The sequence below is a fragment of the Thalassophryne amazonica genome, chromosome 14 (genome assembly GCF_902500255.1).
Source record: "Thalassophryne amazonica chromosome 14, fThaAma1.1, whole genome shotgun sequence".
Lineage (NCBI taxonomy): Eukaryota > Metazoa > Chordata > Actinopteri > Batrachoidiformes > Batrachoididae > Thalassophryne > Thalassophryne amazonica.
In genome coordinates, this window is record NC_047116.1 from 11,481,315 (window position 1) to 11,499,116 (window position 17,802).

At 42.0% G+C, this 17,802-nt stretch overlaps 1 long non-coding RNA gene across 1 annotated transcript; it reads left to right on the top strand.

Moving 5' to 3' along the window:
• The first annotated feature begins 2,509 nt into the window (after window positions 1-2,509).
• On the top strand, window positions 2,510-15,956 carry LOC117525159. Its single transcript, XR_004564968.1, has 3 exons — window positions 2,510-2,520; window positions 4,089-4,099; window positions 15,891-15,956. It is a non-coding gene; the product is annotated as an uncharacterized LOC117525159 (long non-coding RNA).
• Window positions 15,957-17,802: the final 1,846 nt, after the last annotated feature.

Genomic DNA, 17,802 nt, shown 5'->3' on the forward strand with positions numbered 1-17,802 from the left:
GTAATGATAAATGTCCACCAGGTGGAGACATTGCTCCATTTCAAGAGCCTTGAGTACAAGCTGCTGTGGAACATGACCATGACCAACTTGTTGCTTATATTAGTAGATGAGGGCTATTAATCTCTTAAATGGAAATGGTAAATGGAATGTATTTCTATAGCGTTTTCCATCTGCATCAGAGGCTCAAAGTGCTTTACACATCAACACCTCACATTCACTCCGATATCAGGCTGCCGCCATGGAAAGCGCTCACTACACACCAGGAGCAACTAGGGGATTAAAGGCCTTGCCCAAGGGCCCTTAGTGATTTTCTGGTCAGGCTGGGATTTGATCCGAGGATCCTCTGGTGTCAAGCCCAACGCTTAACCACTAGACCATGACCTCCCCTAAAGTACTGCAGAAAGTAATTAATCTTAATCTTAATTTTATTCATGAGTGAACAGCTGCACCTTTGTGTTGTTGGATTCTACTAGTTGTGACAACATGACAGTACCCAGGAAGCACTGGTATGTCTCTTGAACTATATTAAAAATGTGAAATACCACACTTCTCAAAATTTGAACATGCCTAAAACATTTGCACACCACTACATGCAAGTCCTATACAGGCCAGGTGGGCTGTTGGTGCCTGCGCCCAGTCCCAGTTTCCATACTGTGAAGTGAAGGGGGCAGGACCAACGTAGGTTGCTTCTCCAGTCAAGACCGGTACCCATTTACCCAAGGACACAGACAGGTACTGTGAGCGGGAATCAAACTCATGTCTACATATTGCTTGTGTCCAACAGCTTATCCCACTGAGCACTGATGGACATGATGGACATGTTCTATTATACAAAGGTTTTGCAGCTGTTCAAATTTCAACTGACATGAAATCTGTTTTAGGAACATCAATCCAAACACAACCTTGCATTTTAATTATTTGTCTAAAAACTGGACAGGAGACCAAGTTCTGAAGACATCCAGTTATCACTGTAGGTCTCATTTTCATAACGGTGGCAAGAAAGGTCGTCTCTTGAGAGATTCCCAAATGGAATATTTACATTCAGGGTTGATCTGGAGATGCCTGTGCGTGGGTTTGTTTAAACTGGGAATGTCATTGCACGCTGACAAACACCCGGTCCTTAATGGATCCGTATCCTGGTCCGATGGCTGGGACCCAGGTCACATTTTAAGGTCAATGTCAAAAGGTTTAATATGTTTTTTGTTCCATGGACTCAAACTACTACACACTTGTTTGAAAACTTGATTCATATATTTATTACAGTTATCGGAACATTCTGGAGGTTGGACAAAGACAAGACCTGATTCCAGTTCAGTGACTATCACCCAGAATGGAGAAAAAAGAAAATCAAAGAGAAGTCATGTGATCATAAGAGACATCATCAGAAATGCAGCACAATATGCATTTGAAGTGATCCAGTCACAGACCTTTTTAAATGACATAAATACAATCTGATGTGGTCCTGCAGCAATGAGCAAAACCAACTAACGGATGGAGAGAATAAAACTAGAAACATACTATAGGATAAAAGAGAAGTGGAGCCGAGACGTTAATCGGTTTGAGACGTTAATCGGTTTGAGACGTTAATCGGTTATCACTGCGGTGATTTATGGCCCATTTTCACATTAAGCATGTTATGTGTTCAGTGACAACACCAGAATTTATTGCAAAGAACCGGCCTGCTTACAATAAAACAAGTGTTCCATTTTTCCCTCTTCAAAAATCTGCTCTGCTGCAGGGAAGAAAATGCAGTAATAACATTTATAGAAGAGGGGAAATGTGGATCATGGGGGGGCGGGCTGGTGGTGGGGGGGTCCTGTTATGTTCTGCCGAGTATTCCAGTCTTGGACACGTAGGTTTGGTGTCCATTCAGGAGCTCACCAGTTTTTTTGTTTGTTTGTTTTTTAGTGCCACCAAAAGGTCGCTGGCATTTCACGGAGTTCTTCACAGAGTGTCGGTCAAAAGGCGGGAAAACAAGTTTAACGGTTTGCCAAGTCAAAGCGCGGTCCCACAAGATTCCAATTCTTCTCTGAGAAGGTTTGCAAATGAGAAACATGTGTGCCTTCATGGAATCTGTGCTTTTTATTATTAGTTTGTTTTGAATTAGGCTTTTGATTGCTGGATTGTGGGAGGCTTTCACAATCCATGACCATGTTGATTTTTGACACTAAAGGGCGGCTTTTGTTGCTGACGACGATGCTGCAGTTATGTGATACGGAAATCTTTTGGAACCTTCTATAATGTTTTCCTTCATCGTTTTACTGGCAGCTTAAGAACAAGGATGCAGTGGCGGATCTAAATGGGGGTTGAGGGGGTTGCAGCCCCCCCACCCCTGCCGCCTTAAACCACTGACCCAGGATGTAATAAAATATAGGAAAGGTCTAGCATAAACAAAGACTGATTGATTAAAGTTGCTGCAGAATTAGAAGATTTACAGCATTTAAAAGAAAAAGTGTGTATTAAAAATGACTATTAAGTCAGTATTTAGCTTCACAGACTGATTTAGAATGCAGGAAAAAAGTGACAGAATTTTAAAAATTTTCAGTGGTATTGTGGTGGTGGGGTAGGGGCACACCCCAGATCCCCCTTCCCAAATTAGTGCACGTTTCAGCACACCCAGCCAATTCACAAGCCCCTTCACCTGAAAGAGATCTGACTCCACAATGGACAATGAATGGTAGCAACCAAAGGCTGTACATAAAGACTGATTACATTCACTCATTCATTGACGTCCTGTTCTCAATTCACTTTCTGCACCCTGGATGTTCATGGATTGAAACCATGTCTATACTAGAGGGTATATTAGAGAGTCCTGGGGGTGTCAAAAATGAACTGTAGAATTTGATTATTGTACTATGATCTTATTTTAAGATGACTGAAAGGTCTTTAGTCATGAAAACTAACATAACTAGTCAAGTTCCTTTTTGGACGATTTGGTAAACTACACATTTTTCGAAAGCTTATGAAATAAGGAATCCAAAAAAACAACATTTATGTTTGTGTGTTATGGTGCCATCTTGTATTTTCCAAACTCGTAGACCTTTGGAAACTAACTTAGTTAGGGTTTGGGGTAGGAGTAGGGTTAGTAATAGTGAGTTAAAAAAAAAAAGCCCCGTCACAAAAATTCGACTCATTTTGTGACGGGAGCACGGAAAAAAAAAAAGTGAGACTGGACTGATCTGAAAAATACAGTATTATAAAAAGAAGCCAACATTACAGGTAACAGGTTACTTTATTTATACCCGTAGGTAGATTTGCTTAGGTACACATCCAACCCACATACAGGAAACACACTGTTACACCACATATTTGACATAACATTATGTTACAAATAAAATACCATTAAAAATAATTAAAAAATAACTGAATAAAAATAAAGATAAAAAATAAATAAAAGTGCCCAAGGTTCCAACAAGTCCAGGGCATTTAAAAAGAACAGATCGGTAAAAGACAATCTGTGTGCAATAGCTGCTACTGCTTATTCAGTTCAATGCTAAAAAATATTGCATGTCCAAAACAGTAGCGTAGTGCATGTGTGACAAAACAGGACATCAAACGCCGGACCGTCGCCTGCTAGCTTACAAAGTAGCATGAATACACACAATAAGTGTAATTATCCAGGATGGTGTAAGTTCTATGGAATCCAGTAATTCATTCATTTGAGTGAACCCTGCAAAAAATAGAAATAAAATAAAGAAAAATAAATAATCAAAACAGAACTTGACTAAATGAGCTGAATGTGAAACCCGATTGGCTGCTCTTCGATGCAGCGCCAGGAATCATCGGCACCACGGAACAACCCAAAAAAATAAAACGACTTTGCAAAGAAAAACAATCCAGCAAATAGTTCACTATGATGGATTATCATTCTGGACCATTTTAAAAGATCAACAAGTTGATTTTATTAATGTACTGAATGAACAGGAAAGGATACAGTTTTAACGTTTTTGAATATTATGTGCTAGAAAATGGCTGCATGTTTCTTTAAGTGCTCCAGTGGGAAAAGGTTTTTAAAAAAAAGCAAGAAAACATTGACAGAAATAGTCAACTCTGCTGAGTCGAGTCCTCGGTCGGGTGAAAACTGTCAGATTGGCATCACGTTTCTTGAGCAACAGCAAGAAGCCATTTACAGCGGCAGCGTGGTCACAAGCAATAAACCATCAGCGCCTGCACGCTGGATTTATTTGAATGCACTAATCCTTTAATGGCGGAGCCGCGTCTTCCTGGCTGCGGGGGGCCGACGGGGTCGACCCCTGACTGGACCCGCTGAGCCGTTTGACTCCCGAAGTACACGGAGCACGAGGTTCGGGCCTGACGGAGGTGGCGCGGGGGGTAAAGTGCCGGCCTGCTCCTCGTGGTGGCTTTCAGGCCCGAGGAAGGAGGAGCAGTGCAGCTGGGACCAAACAGTCCAAACATTCACCCCCTCTCAAAAAAAACAAAAAAAGTGCATCAGCCGGACTAATGGGGAAATTATTTATAAACTATTTGCAGTGCACCTGAAAATACCTCCAGTGAAATTATGTTTGGCAACCTGAACTGCTTTGAAGTCAGCGGAGTGGCAATAAAAATTAGGCCTTCATTAGAGAGCCGGCCCGTTCAAACTGATTGGGCCCGGCTCGGCGGGTCAGGGGCGGTTAAGCAGCGCTCCGCTTCCTTTGGCTCTGGCACTCGCGCACATATGGAAACAATTTTCCTGATTCGCTGCTGTTTTTATGATTTTCCCCTTTAATTTTTTTTCCTCGCTGCGCTGCTTTTATGTTGCATTGAGGAAATTAACACTAACCGATAAATTACTTTGTAAACAAGGGAGATCCAGCTTCAGCCCAAGGGCCGGCGTTCTCCCCGAAAACAAAGAAATCCTTGATACCTGTTTAGATACGTTGTCCAACAGGCTGGCTTTCTTTTTTTTTTTTTTTAATCAAGGGCAAACAGTTATTTTTAAATGAGATAAATGTACGGTGTTTATCTTCTTTTGTGCAGCATTTGCGCTGCTCAGAAAAGTGGTGCACTTAACTGTGGCTTTTTTTGCGGGGGGGGGGGGGGTACTCAAAGGGATTTGGGGTCATTTGCAAACGTTTCATGCTTCAGTCAAGCACAAACCTCATTCACAAAGAAATTTAAAAAATAAGAATGCAGGCAGGCGACTGAAGTGAAACTGTGTAATAGTCAGAAAAACCAGACGCACCCAGAGTCCAAGGGATCGTAATCTGCAGAGATGTAAGCTAATTACTTAATCACCCAAATCTTATGATTGTAAAAGAAATGGCTGCAGTGATTAAATTACCGATATTTATCTCCTAATGACGCTGGTTAGGAGGTGATGCTAATCTGTCATTCTGAAAGGCCAATATTAACGGCATCAATCTCACAAAACAATAAACACTTAATATGAAAGAGATGTTTTGTGCGCTCCGAGACCAGATGGCCCGCTTTACTCAGGAATGTGTAATATTACGGCCTGCTTGGCCACGCCGCTAATGATGGGAACCGCAAACTGTTGACTTGTTTAATTGAGTTGTTTTGCCCCATTAACCTGTTTTTGGACACAGAAGACACGTGAGCTGGGAATGTTTCAGCCTTTAACGAAAATGGAAACAGCCTCAGATTTGTTGCATTTTGGATAATTTAGAACTTGGAGTTTTCAGCAACATGATGCATTTAGAGTTATAATGCGTAGCAGTGATTAAGGTCCTCGACACGACAGAAACAGTTATTCTCCGTTTACATGCGTAAAGCTATCAGTGTGTTACAAACAATGTAACTATCGCTACGGGTCCATTAACACGATGATGCTGAGTCGCTGATGCTGTCCGATGCAGCAGATTCTCAAAAAATCTCTTTGAAATGCCAGAGAAAGCTCGCTCCTGGGGCCCAAATTTCCTGTCATTGATGTAGATCAGCAGAGGATGACGTTTGGTGACAGTCCACTGACTTACTATGGGACATAGTTCAACTATCGCCACCAGAGGGCAGGTGCATTAGTAGCGCACTCCGTGGAGCAGAGCATAACCTGGTGTAACTGATAGGTGACTCAGTGTTTTGTGACATCAGGTGACATAGCCTCTATCCACTCAGTATAACTCTGTGATTGCACCACTTACTTCCGGTGCATCGTCAAGGCAGATTCTATGTATTTGTAAATATTTCTTCATATTTCTACGTACTTCTTCATGCCCAAGAGATCCAGGGGAGGTGGTGCATCCAGTCAAGCCTCTGTTGTTGGCCAGCAGAGGTGAACGGTGCAGTAATGCTGTCCTAGCGGAGGTGATGTAGCAGAATTGGAGCTTAACTCTTTATGGAATTTTAGCATGAACATCAAAGATTTTAAGCATGTTGAAATATTTCCGGAACCACGACAAATGTCAGCATCGACCGACTGATGTCAACTTAGCTCCTGCAGAGTCTGGCGGGAAATTGGAGCTGGTCAACATTAATCAACTTTTCACTCTCCGTCAGCAAACACCGGGTTAATTGTTAGAGTGTGGATGGGCCATTCGGGGGGATCGATTTTTTCGATGCAACGGTGTGTTTAAGGTTGGCCGACACCCTGTAATTAACAGATATTTTTGTAATTTGTGAATCAATGCATATGATGCATGCATTTATGAACAGATTCACAAATGTAAAAAAAAAGAAGATCTATTTTATATCTGTTAATTGTAGATGTAGGCTGGACCGTGGCTGCTGACCACCAGTAACGAGAAATTTCACATTGCTCATGTAAACACATTTTTCTGATTTTATTTCTGTCATTTTTTGAGTGAGTAATGCACTTTTTACTTAAGTACATGTGCCATACGATTTTGTTACAACCACTCTAAATCTGATGGACCCCACGTGTGGCGCAGCTGCAAGTCCTGAAATGCATCTGCAAGTCCTGAAATGCATCGCGTAAGGAAACAGAAAAACCACCCTAGCAACAAATTCTGGCTACATCTGAGTACAGTTTTTAATAATAATAATAAAAGTTGCAGGCTGGAGTGCTTGCTGCAGCTCTCAAGAAAGTATCCACTTCTAAGGTAAAAGTCCAAAGTGGAGTCAGTCACCATTAGACTCACCTACATAGGCGGTGGAAGCAGGGGGGCTGGAGGGTAACAGCCCCCCTGGATTTTAGAGTTTAGAATCAGTAAATGAGAGCCACATGGGCACAAATATGGCAAAATTCATTATGGTGAAAAAAATTAATTCTGCATCGGGAAAAAAAAGGATACATCGAGATGCATCAGTAATTGTTTTACAATCCCAATTGCACCCCTCTGAATTGTAATGGACCTTACCATCACTGCCCGCATACCTCCACATCTCCTCTACGTTGGTACAGATACAAAACAATACATCCGCTAGAGGGCACTCAAGTCACATCTTGGAGCATTTGCAGGCACCACGCGTCATGGCATCCACAACACCACAGAACCATGTTGGTCCTTGATGGGAACCACCCAGTCAGACAACCAGCCCATCCTGTTATCTCTAGAATAACCATCTATCTGATGGAACCAAGTGAAGCTTGAGTGTCTCCTTGGTCTTCTCTAGCCACTGCGGTCCTCAACACTCAGGCACCTACATGTATGTGCTGGATCATGCATGGAAAAACACACCCCATGGTCCAAATGTTGAAGCTGACGGTCCCTCACAATGCAAATGATCTTCCTCATCATCCCCCCAAGTAACCATGAGTTTGATACAAAATCATTCCAGTAGTGCCCAGGACCCTCCAAAGAAATATCCAGTGGTCTCCTTAAGTCAATGGTTAGCATCAAAATCTCACAGCCCCACAGTCAGACAGGTAGCACCTCGACCCGGCGTACGTATGAAGGATATTCAGAAACACAAACTTCATTTTGTCCTCACCTTTGTTTGCCATATTTTGTGCAGTTATTACAAATTCCTTTGAAGAATTCCAGACTGTCAGTGTCTGAACCTGTTCTCCAGTGTTTTCACTGACGCTACAGAAGTAGCCATAAATTATGCATCAGGAATATATATGTATATTGACATTAATAAAGTGCCTATTTCCTGCATGCTTTTACACTTGCTGCAAAATCACTCGGGTCCTTCCAAAAGCCAAAGTGATTTTTTTGCTCGCACTCGTGCTCGCTCAGTGCTGAATTCCAACTGAGCGAAACTGGGGAGAGGGGGGATACAATCAAAATATAATCAAAATAATAATAACAGAGTCTGATTTTGTTACCGCATGTGTTTCTTCACCACTGGATCTGGTGAAGCTGAAGGTTTCTGCTGCAAAGTCTGCAGAGGAGAATTGATGTAAATAAATAAAACTGTGATATCTGACAGTTCTGGTGCCTTTTTAAGTGTTTTTTTTCCCCTCTTATCCATGATTTTAAAGCTAATCATGAATCAGTGAAGAATACATGATGATGAGACAATGGGGAACATCATCTCTGACAAGTGATTAAGTGTTTGAGTGCATGATTTCCAGTGCACTTTCATTTATAACACAAAAATTCCTCTGGTAAAAATAGTCAGTTATTATAACTATTATTATGAATAATAATAGTAACAACAATAATTAGCAGCAGTAGTAACAATATATTTATTTGTAGACAAAAATTTGTACTCCCATGACTATTATTGAGAAGTTAAAAAATTTAAGTTAAAAATGGATTGTTTTGTCTTTCCATTTCAAAACTGACAGTTCGTTGAGACTATATACAAGGTCTGTTAGAAAAGTATCCGACCTTTTTATTTTTTTTCAAAAACTATATGGATTTGAATCGTGCGCTTGCATCAGACAAGCTTGAACCTTCGTGCACATGCGTGAGTTTTTTCACGCCTGTCGGTTGCGTCATTCGCCTGTGGGCAGGCTTTGAGTGAGCACTGGTCCACCCCCCTCGTCGGATTTTTATTGTTTAGGAATAGCGGAGCGACTGCCGCTTTGTTCCATGAAAATTTTTTCAGAAACTCTGCCAGACAGCCAGATGGAAACTATTTGGAAGATTCAGATGGCTTTCGGTGAAAATTCTATCGGTATCACAAGATTAAGGACCATTAAAACTGGATTAAAAACGGCCCACAGCGGCGGAGGGCGCACCGCGCCCCGAGCGGCCATCGACAGGCTGGATCACTTCCAAATTTAAGGCTCTGTTGATGCAGGATGTCGTGTGACTAGCAGAGAAGTTTCAGAAGAGGTCAGGATCAGCACTTTATCGGCACATTCCACTGTTAAAGGAGATTTTGTAATGAAAGACGTGTGGACGGATTTGCATGTCGGGACGCAGCCGCTCATGGTGCTGGACAAACAACAGCTCCATGTTGGAAGTCTCACAGGACAAGTTGGAACATGCCCAGCTGTTAAACAATTTCTCGGATACTCACTCGACTGAAAAGCCACCGAAAGCCGCCTGAATCTTACGAATGGTTTCCAACACGGAGGTGTTTTTTTGTTGAGCGTTTTTTCTTTGTTGAGCCGACTCGCGAAATCCTCCGCACGTCTTTCATTACAAAATCTCCTGTAACAGTGGAATGTGCCACAAAAGTGCTATGTCCAGCTCTCTTGCCATTTCTGTGGTAGTCACACGATGTCCCGGATCAACACAGCGTTCAGTTTAGAAATGATCTGGTCGTTCCAGCCTGTTGATGGCCGCTCGGTGTGCCGCGCACCCTCCGCCGCTGTGGGCCGTCTTTAAAAAGGTTTTAACACTCCTTAATCCATGTGACGCCGACAGAATCTTCACCGAAATCCATCTGAATCTTTCGAATGGTTTCCAACTGGCTGTCTCTAGCAGTTTCTGAAAAAAAATTCATGGAGCAAAGCGGCAGCCTCTCAGCCATTTCACTGACAATAAAAATCCGACGAGGGGGGTGGACCAGTGCTCACTCAAAGCCTGCCCACAGGCGAATGACGCAACCGACAGGCGTGAAAAAACTCACGCATGTGCATGAAGGTTCAAGCTTGTCTGATGCAAGCGCACATGATTCAAATCCATATAGTTTTTGAAAAAAATAAAAAGGTCAGATAGTTTTCTCACAGACCTCGTGTGTGTGTGTGTGTGTGTGTAGCTCTAGCAGAGGCATTCACTGCACTGTCATGAGTTCCCTTCTAGTTTGACAGTTAAGATCTTCTCGGTCACACCAACTAATCATAAAACAGTGCGCTTATATGCTTTCTACTCATCTGTATTCCTAAATCTTGCACCCGTGTCTGGCCTGATCCCTGGTTTAATGTGCTGTGCCTGTCATTTGTCCACTTTTCTTTCCCGTTCTCAGCTCGTTGGCCTCTAGTGTTTTGTGTCTGTGAATGCCAACACGTCCTACCTTGCCCAGGGCGAGAAACAGAGTGAGTATAGCTGATGTTTGGCCATTCTGCTTTGGTCGTCTCTCTGGAAACCTCAAACCGTAACACACACGCTGACAGTCGGGCTGAGGTCTCGCTGGTACCCCCCCGCCTGTCAAAAACCAACATCTCCGGCTGCTCCTCATGTTTTCTCGCCACGCAGCGTCTTTCTCAGCGAGGAGGCCAACATGGCTGCTGCAAACTTGCGTCTCCAACATGGACTCCTTCCACTATATGCAGCAGTCATTCCACACGTTACCAAGGGGAGAAGGGGGTCGGGGTGGTGCGGGTCAGTTAGAGGCCTGAGCTGTGAAAACCACAAAGAAGATGTAACCAACCAAAAATGCTTAGGTGCACACGCTGAAAGATGGATGCTAAACAGAGGGTGGCCGGCCTCTATTAAGATGACATCAGGGACGACTTCTCAACAGCTGCGTGGGAGCGCCGTCTCTTACGGAGGACGGAAAATGGAGGGCAGTACAAGGGAGCAGTGATAGACTAACAGCAACATGGGGGAGTGGAGTCATCACCAGGCTAAGCATGTGCTGATTGAGCCCGGCTCTTTTTAACCAGCAGGTCTTTGGAGACCTGCTAGTTGGCAGTGGGGTCACAGTAGTACAGATGAAGACACGGCGCTTCAAAAGGCTCTCCGTGTTTTATCGAACAACTGCGTGTAGCGCGGAATGGCTTGCGCTGAGAGCCGCTTCGCCGTGGTGGGACCTGCTGTGATTGAGGTAACAGCTGGGATATGACATCAGCCGCAGTGTTGGCCGTGTTTTCACTCACTGGAGCAATTCTGCTCTTAAAAGGTTCCATCAGTACCACTCCGCTGAGTTGAAGAGAGTTGCTTTTCATCTCTTTGGCTGTGCGATCAGCCAGCTGGAGGCACCGGCCCTCGGTAAGAGGGGCAGAGACGCCAGACTAGTGTGTCCATAAGAGGCTCAAAGTCTGTACAGTACCAGTGATTTTCAGGAGATTTGTTCAAATGTTGCTAAAAGCATGAAACATGGCAAAACATTCATTTTGGGATATACATTAACTATTAAATTAAATCAACAACTCTTAACATGGAAGTTGCCCATAAGGACAATGGACAACTGTAAGTTGTCCATTGTAAGTTGTCCATTGTAAGAGGACTAAAGTCTATACTTCTTACCATTCCTTTCTGAATATGTACTTTCTTTATGTAGTAATGATATTGTTTTGTCTTGTGTACTATACACATATTCAAATAAACAAATTTGAACTTGAACTTGATTTATTGCTGTCATCCCATCTTATTTTCACCAAAACCTAACTTCTCAAATGATTAAACGGTCAAGACCTTGCCAAATATTTGAGCAGCTTTTGTCACCATCTAGCGGCCGATGTCAGTATTTCAGGGTTTCTGGTCCATTTTCTACTTGAAACCCAAAATTCAGTCAAAAAGGCATTTATAAATGTCAAATCCATGAAGTCTTGGCACCCAGAACAGAACTTTGAACTCCCAATATTGTGTAAATATTTAGATTTTGAGAAGGTTACAGTTCTTGAGTTTTCAGGTACAAACGTTTACTGGAAGGATGTCTGGAAAGATGGAATTTCTCCTGACCAGCATAATTTACATATGTGAATAACACTGGTCTACAAATTTTAGAAGTTGTCTGTGTCAGACATAAAATGTGCTATTTATTATGGATTTTGGCATGCTGAGTTCAAATATGACAAAAATATGATTTTGTAATTATTACTTTTTACAATTTACATCTTCATACGAAGGACAACCTCTCAACAGCTGCATGGGAGTGCAGTCCCCTAGAGAGGACAGAAAAATTAATTTAAAATAATTATCATTATCCTAGTGTAATTAATTGTGTTGATAGCGTTTTCATGAAAATCATAAACAGGTCTTTTCATGTTTCTCCGATTGCTTATATAATAATATTTCACCTGTTCTGTATATGTAACACTTTAAAACTCAGCCAAGGCAAAAATCAGCATTATTCACCTTTATTAATATAATAGCAACACATTTTAAAAACAAGAACCACTCAACAATTTCAAATATGGTTTTCATTCTCAGTGGCTCAGTGATTATTTATTTCAGAAGCATTTTAGCTGTGGACCAGTGAAATCAGCTTATGAGCCAAAAAAATTAAAATAAAATCACATCATTTCATTTTTTTATATGAAAAAGTGAATGATAGATAAATTCAACATTTAAGAATGCAACTAATTAGTGTTTGAGTAGTGAAAGTGGCCAAATGGCATAAGGTGAAATTTATATCAAGTGTTTATCCACTACATTTACAGCATTTTACATTGTAACAATAAATGAAGAATAAGTCTTGTGTTAACATGAAAATGGATTCTTTGTATGTTTTGTCCTGTTTTAATGCCAACTATTAACATAGTTTATTACTGAACACAAAATGTTTTGTACCTGTTCTGCTACATCTTCAGAGAAAACAGGAAAAGTAAAATAAATAAATAAATAAATAAAAAGAAAAGAAAAAAGAACAACCCAATATTCACTATAATCCACAATAATCTTCACAGATGAAGAGGAATTTTGGTTCAAAATTTGGTGGCCATATTGAAAAGTGGTGCCCATCTTGGATTTTCCAAAAATTTTTAAAGAGTACATCAGTGTGAATGTTTATACCACATTTCATGCACAGATCACATTTTAATGTTTTTTTCCCCCCATTTTCTCCACTATTACAGTAACAGAAATGCACGAGTCACACGTACATGCCTATGCAACAAGCAGACGGAAACCAAAATAAGTTTCCAGCTCCGTAAACAGCCATGTCACCTTAAAAGTTCTTGTCGGTATACCTGGATTCTACGTGTTGTTTAGTACCCGGTGATGGTACCCAAAATGTAAATCACACTCAAACATTTGACCTTTAGCATCATGCTGGAGAACATTACATTTAGTGTGGCTACAGTTCTACCAAAGGGCTTTGACAATGTGTCAATTCAATGCACAGGCAAGGAGATGGTGCAACATGGTGCAATATGGGGGTAGAGTGGATTTGCATCCCCTCATGAAGGCAGTCAAACCTTTGTGCAAAATGTTTTCAGGTTAGATAGCGGGTGCAGCACTGTGCAGTTCTTGTGCCACATACTAAAGCCTGTGGGTTTTCTTCTCTTTAACAGAGTGTCTAACTTCCATACCCAAGGTTGAGTGTTTGAGTCCAGTGCGGGACAAGTCATTGGCAAACACAATGCTGCTTTAACTTGCAATGAACTTGGTTGCTTTTAGTTTAAAAGTCAGAGCAGGTGGCTCTGTGGGATCAGAGTTAAGCCTGGTTCACACGACAGGATTTTAAAATTATCTTTAAACCTGAGAGACCACACACATGAAGATAAAAAATCATGGATCTAACAGGTTTGGTCGTACAGTGTGTGGTGTTCAGCCACACAGTAAGGACAACAACACCACACACAGCTCAGACAGGAAATCTTGCAAAATCTCTCGAGAGTAAACGTGACTTCAGAGTAAACAAATGGAGGTACTTTGTGGACTATTTAAAACAGAGCGGAAAAAAATAATACAAAAAGAAAAGGCGTTCTTTAAAGGAGTGGAGACAGCGTAACCACCGGACTTTCTGGTAAGTCAGAACAGCTGTTTTATTTTATTTTCCGCTCCGTACGTCCGTCACCTCACTTTCTGATTGGCTGCACGTCACATTCACCAGGCTGCATGCTCGTTTTGGCCGGAGGACACAACACACGCTGCAATATCGGGCCAAAAAAATCCAACATGTTAAATATCCCCGATTTGCGATTGGAGCGCTCCTGGCGCCCTTCCAAGCAGATCAGAGCGCTTTTAACACACCACACACGGCAGGAATATCTGATAAGATTATCTTTAGAGTCATCACAATTGTGGGGGCATCCTTAAGATTGTCGGAAGGGTCCGATATCGGCCTAATTATCCTGCCGTGTGAACCCGGCCTTAGACTACCAACATTTCCATTAGGGGTTTGATTCCATATGTGTGCTTCAAGCTACCAGTCTAGGGCCTTGAACAAGACACTTCATCTGTGTTGTCCCAGTCCACCCAGCTGAAAATGGGTGCCGGCTTTGTCTGGGAAAGTAACTTGTGTCACGCTGGCAGACTGTGGGATAAGCACCAACCAGGTGTACCTCAAGGTCTGTATATCGGACTTCTTCTTTTTAGAGTTGGGTAAACTTTGTATACGACTCATGGCTTTTAAATATTTAAAATTTGCTTTTTGTCTTTTAATTTTGTGCAAATTAATCATAATGTAATAAAAAGACATTTGGCCTGACATATCTAAACCAGATGAGGACAGATTTTGATGACAGTGAGACGGGCCATGACTACAATGCTGTTACACAGCTTTTGTATTCAGTGGGTTCTGTTTTCTCTCAGAACGTCAACAATTTCTTGGAGTAAACCATCAGGAGATTCAGTTACGGATTCTTTTCTAACTCAAAGCAAATGGCGTCCATCTCTGTCACGCTGTGACAAAAATGACTTTCATGTGTGGGAAATGTTTTGGCAACTTTTCCCAAACTTTGGTTTGACCTCTTGCACAGGTAGCTGTGAATGAATTTTCATGAGTGCTGCTGAGCAGCGCTGCACTTTGGATTCTGCCTCAAGTCACAGTTTCCAGTGGGGGGGTTCTTTAAAATTAAAAAAATAAATAAATAAAAAAAACCAGTGTCCTCGGAGTAACATGCTGTGATTTAACACTCAAATATTTCTAACATGAAAATCCCTTTTCACGCCGTTTGCTGTCCAAGTATCTTTCCGCGGTGACACCCAGGGACCAATTGAGACAGAAATCTATTTGCTCTGCTCCGTCTGGTGTGCACGCTGAACAGAAAGCGCACATCGCCCGGAGTGAGTAAATCACCAGGGTGGAAGAAAAGAATGGAAGGAGGGAGAAAAAAAAAGGCAAAACGCTGCTATAAAGCAGCTTATCACATTTAGCATGTGCTTATTAGGCCTTGTGCCTCTGTGCCGGCTGCTGAGAGATTGAACGGAGCTATTTGAACTAGTTTAGAGTGATGGTGAGTCTGGGGTATTCTGATGAAATGCAGTGACATCGTCAAACTCACAGGGAGGCCGGCTCAGTGAAAGCAGGAAAAACCTACACCACAGAAAGACGTGTTTACAAAAACAGAGCAAGAGTCGCAAAAACTAAATTGCTGAAAGGTTTTTTGTGTTGTAAAGGAAGATTAACAAATTTATAGTATCTATTTTCTTATTGGCCTCAGTATAGCGCCACCTACTTTTCTACTATTGCCTGATATAGTCTTTAATCTTAGGGCGGGCTCCCATTCTTGATTTCTGGTCCCAGTGCCCACTATTTTCTGTTTGCACCCAAGTATATCGGATTGTTGCAGATTGCACCCAAGTACATACGATTCCCATTACGCAATTGTTTCTGTACTTGTGCCATCGAGGTCTAATGGGCCCCCAAGGATGGACCCCCCCTCAGCCAAGATCTGTCAACATATGGCCCAGTCACACTCTGACAATTAGTCCTTCATTTGTCAACAGAGAGTGAAAAGCTGATTACCACTGACCAGTGCCAAGGTCAGCCAGACTACGCAGGTGCTAAGTCAACATCAGTTGGGCAAAGCTGATGTTCGTCGTGGTCATGGAAAATTTTCAACATGTTTAAAATCTTCGACGTTCATGCTAAAACCCTGGCATGAGCTCCACTTCTGCTACGCCAGCCTCTGCTGGCCAACGTTGGAGGCTTGAATAGATGCACTACCTCCTCTGGATCCATTGGGCATGAAGAAATATGTAGAAATATGAATATGTAGACCCCGTCTCCATGATGCATCAGTTGTCAGGTTTCAGCCCTGTTCTGGGTTATGATATCATTTTTTCCCCCCTATCTTTTACCCACCATGTGCCCCGGTCTTGATTTGGTAGTTTTTTGTCACGTGTTTATTCTCTGTTCCATTTTGCTTTGCCACTTTTGTATCTTATTACTTTTTATTCTTTAACCAGTCTGTGTTTTCATTATCATTAGTTTAATTCCTTGTTTATTTTGTTCTTTTTCTTATGTGGTATTATCTGTATACTGTAGCATCAGGTTTTGTTTTCTGTTAATCATTTAGTCTCTGTGTACTTGTAGTTTGTTTAGCCATGATCAGTTCCATACTATTTTCATTTTAGTATTTATTTTCTGATGACTCACTTTTCATTTCGTATGTTTATGCTTAGTTCATTCCTTTTCATATTAGTATTTTGTTCTGCCTTCATGTTGTGGTTTATCTTTGTTCTCATTATTCTTCATTCCATTTGTTTGTTTTCACTCCTCACTCTTGCACTTGCTCATGTGTCTTTGTATCTTTCATCACTCCACTTTGTGTATTCCCTTCCTCACTATCTTGCACCGTCTTTGTCCTCCGGCCATGCCCCCATCCTAGAATGTTCTCCTACACGTGTTTCTTGTTTCACTGGGCATTGATCAGGACCCACAAGAACAGACGACGTTGAGCTCACCGACAAATTTTACTGACAAACTCTTCTCAGGAGAGATCTGGTACCAACGAATACCGAACGCCTTATGTCATTGGTTTGCATTCAGGTCTCAGTAAAACTTGAACCACCAAAACTCAAGAGATCTTCATCACCACACTGTTCTGTGTCACAATCTATTGAACCCACAAGTTCTTTTCAGATCTGGATAAAGATCCTGATCCAATAGAGTGAAATATATTCTTTCTATTTTCTGCTGCTCATCAGGCTCAGGGTCATGGTGGCAGTAGACCAAGCAGCTCTTCCCACACTTCCCTTCAGCCAAGTCCTCCAACTCTTTCTGGAAGATCCTGAGGACTTCCCAAGCCAGCTGGGAAATATAATTCCTTCGGAGTGTCCTGGGTCTTCCTCTGGGCCTCTTCCCAGTTGGATGTGCCTGGAAGACCTCCGCAGAAAGAGGACCAAGGGGCATCCTTACCAGATGCCCGAACCACCTCAGCTGGCTCCTTTTTGAAATGTAGAAGCGACAGCTCTACTCAGAGTCCTTCTCAGATAGTTGAGCTCATCCTGTCCTGGAGTGTAAGCCCAAATACCTGACAGACAAATCTCATATAGGCAACCTTGTTCTTTTGGTCATTACCCAAAGTTCATGACAATAGGTGAGGATTAGAGCCCAAATCGAATGGTAAATCCAGATTCTTGCCTTCTGGCTCAGATGTTTCTTCATCACGTCGGCCCAGTACAGTGTCCGTAAAACATCAGGCACCGCCCCAATCCGTCTATTGAACTCACTAATGCAAGAGTGAAGTATCCATGCAATAAATTTGCTGAACTGCAAAGAACAATCAATCAATCAACTTTTTTTTTATATAGCGCCAAATCACAACAAACAGTTGCCCCAAGGCGCTTTATATTGTAAGGCAAGGCCATACAATAATTATGAAAAACCCCAACGGTCAAAACGACCCCCTGTGAGCAAGCACTTGGCAACAGTGGGAAGGAAAAACTCCCTCTTAACAGGAAGAAACCTCCAGCAGAACCAGGCTCA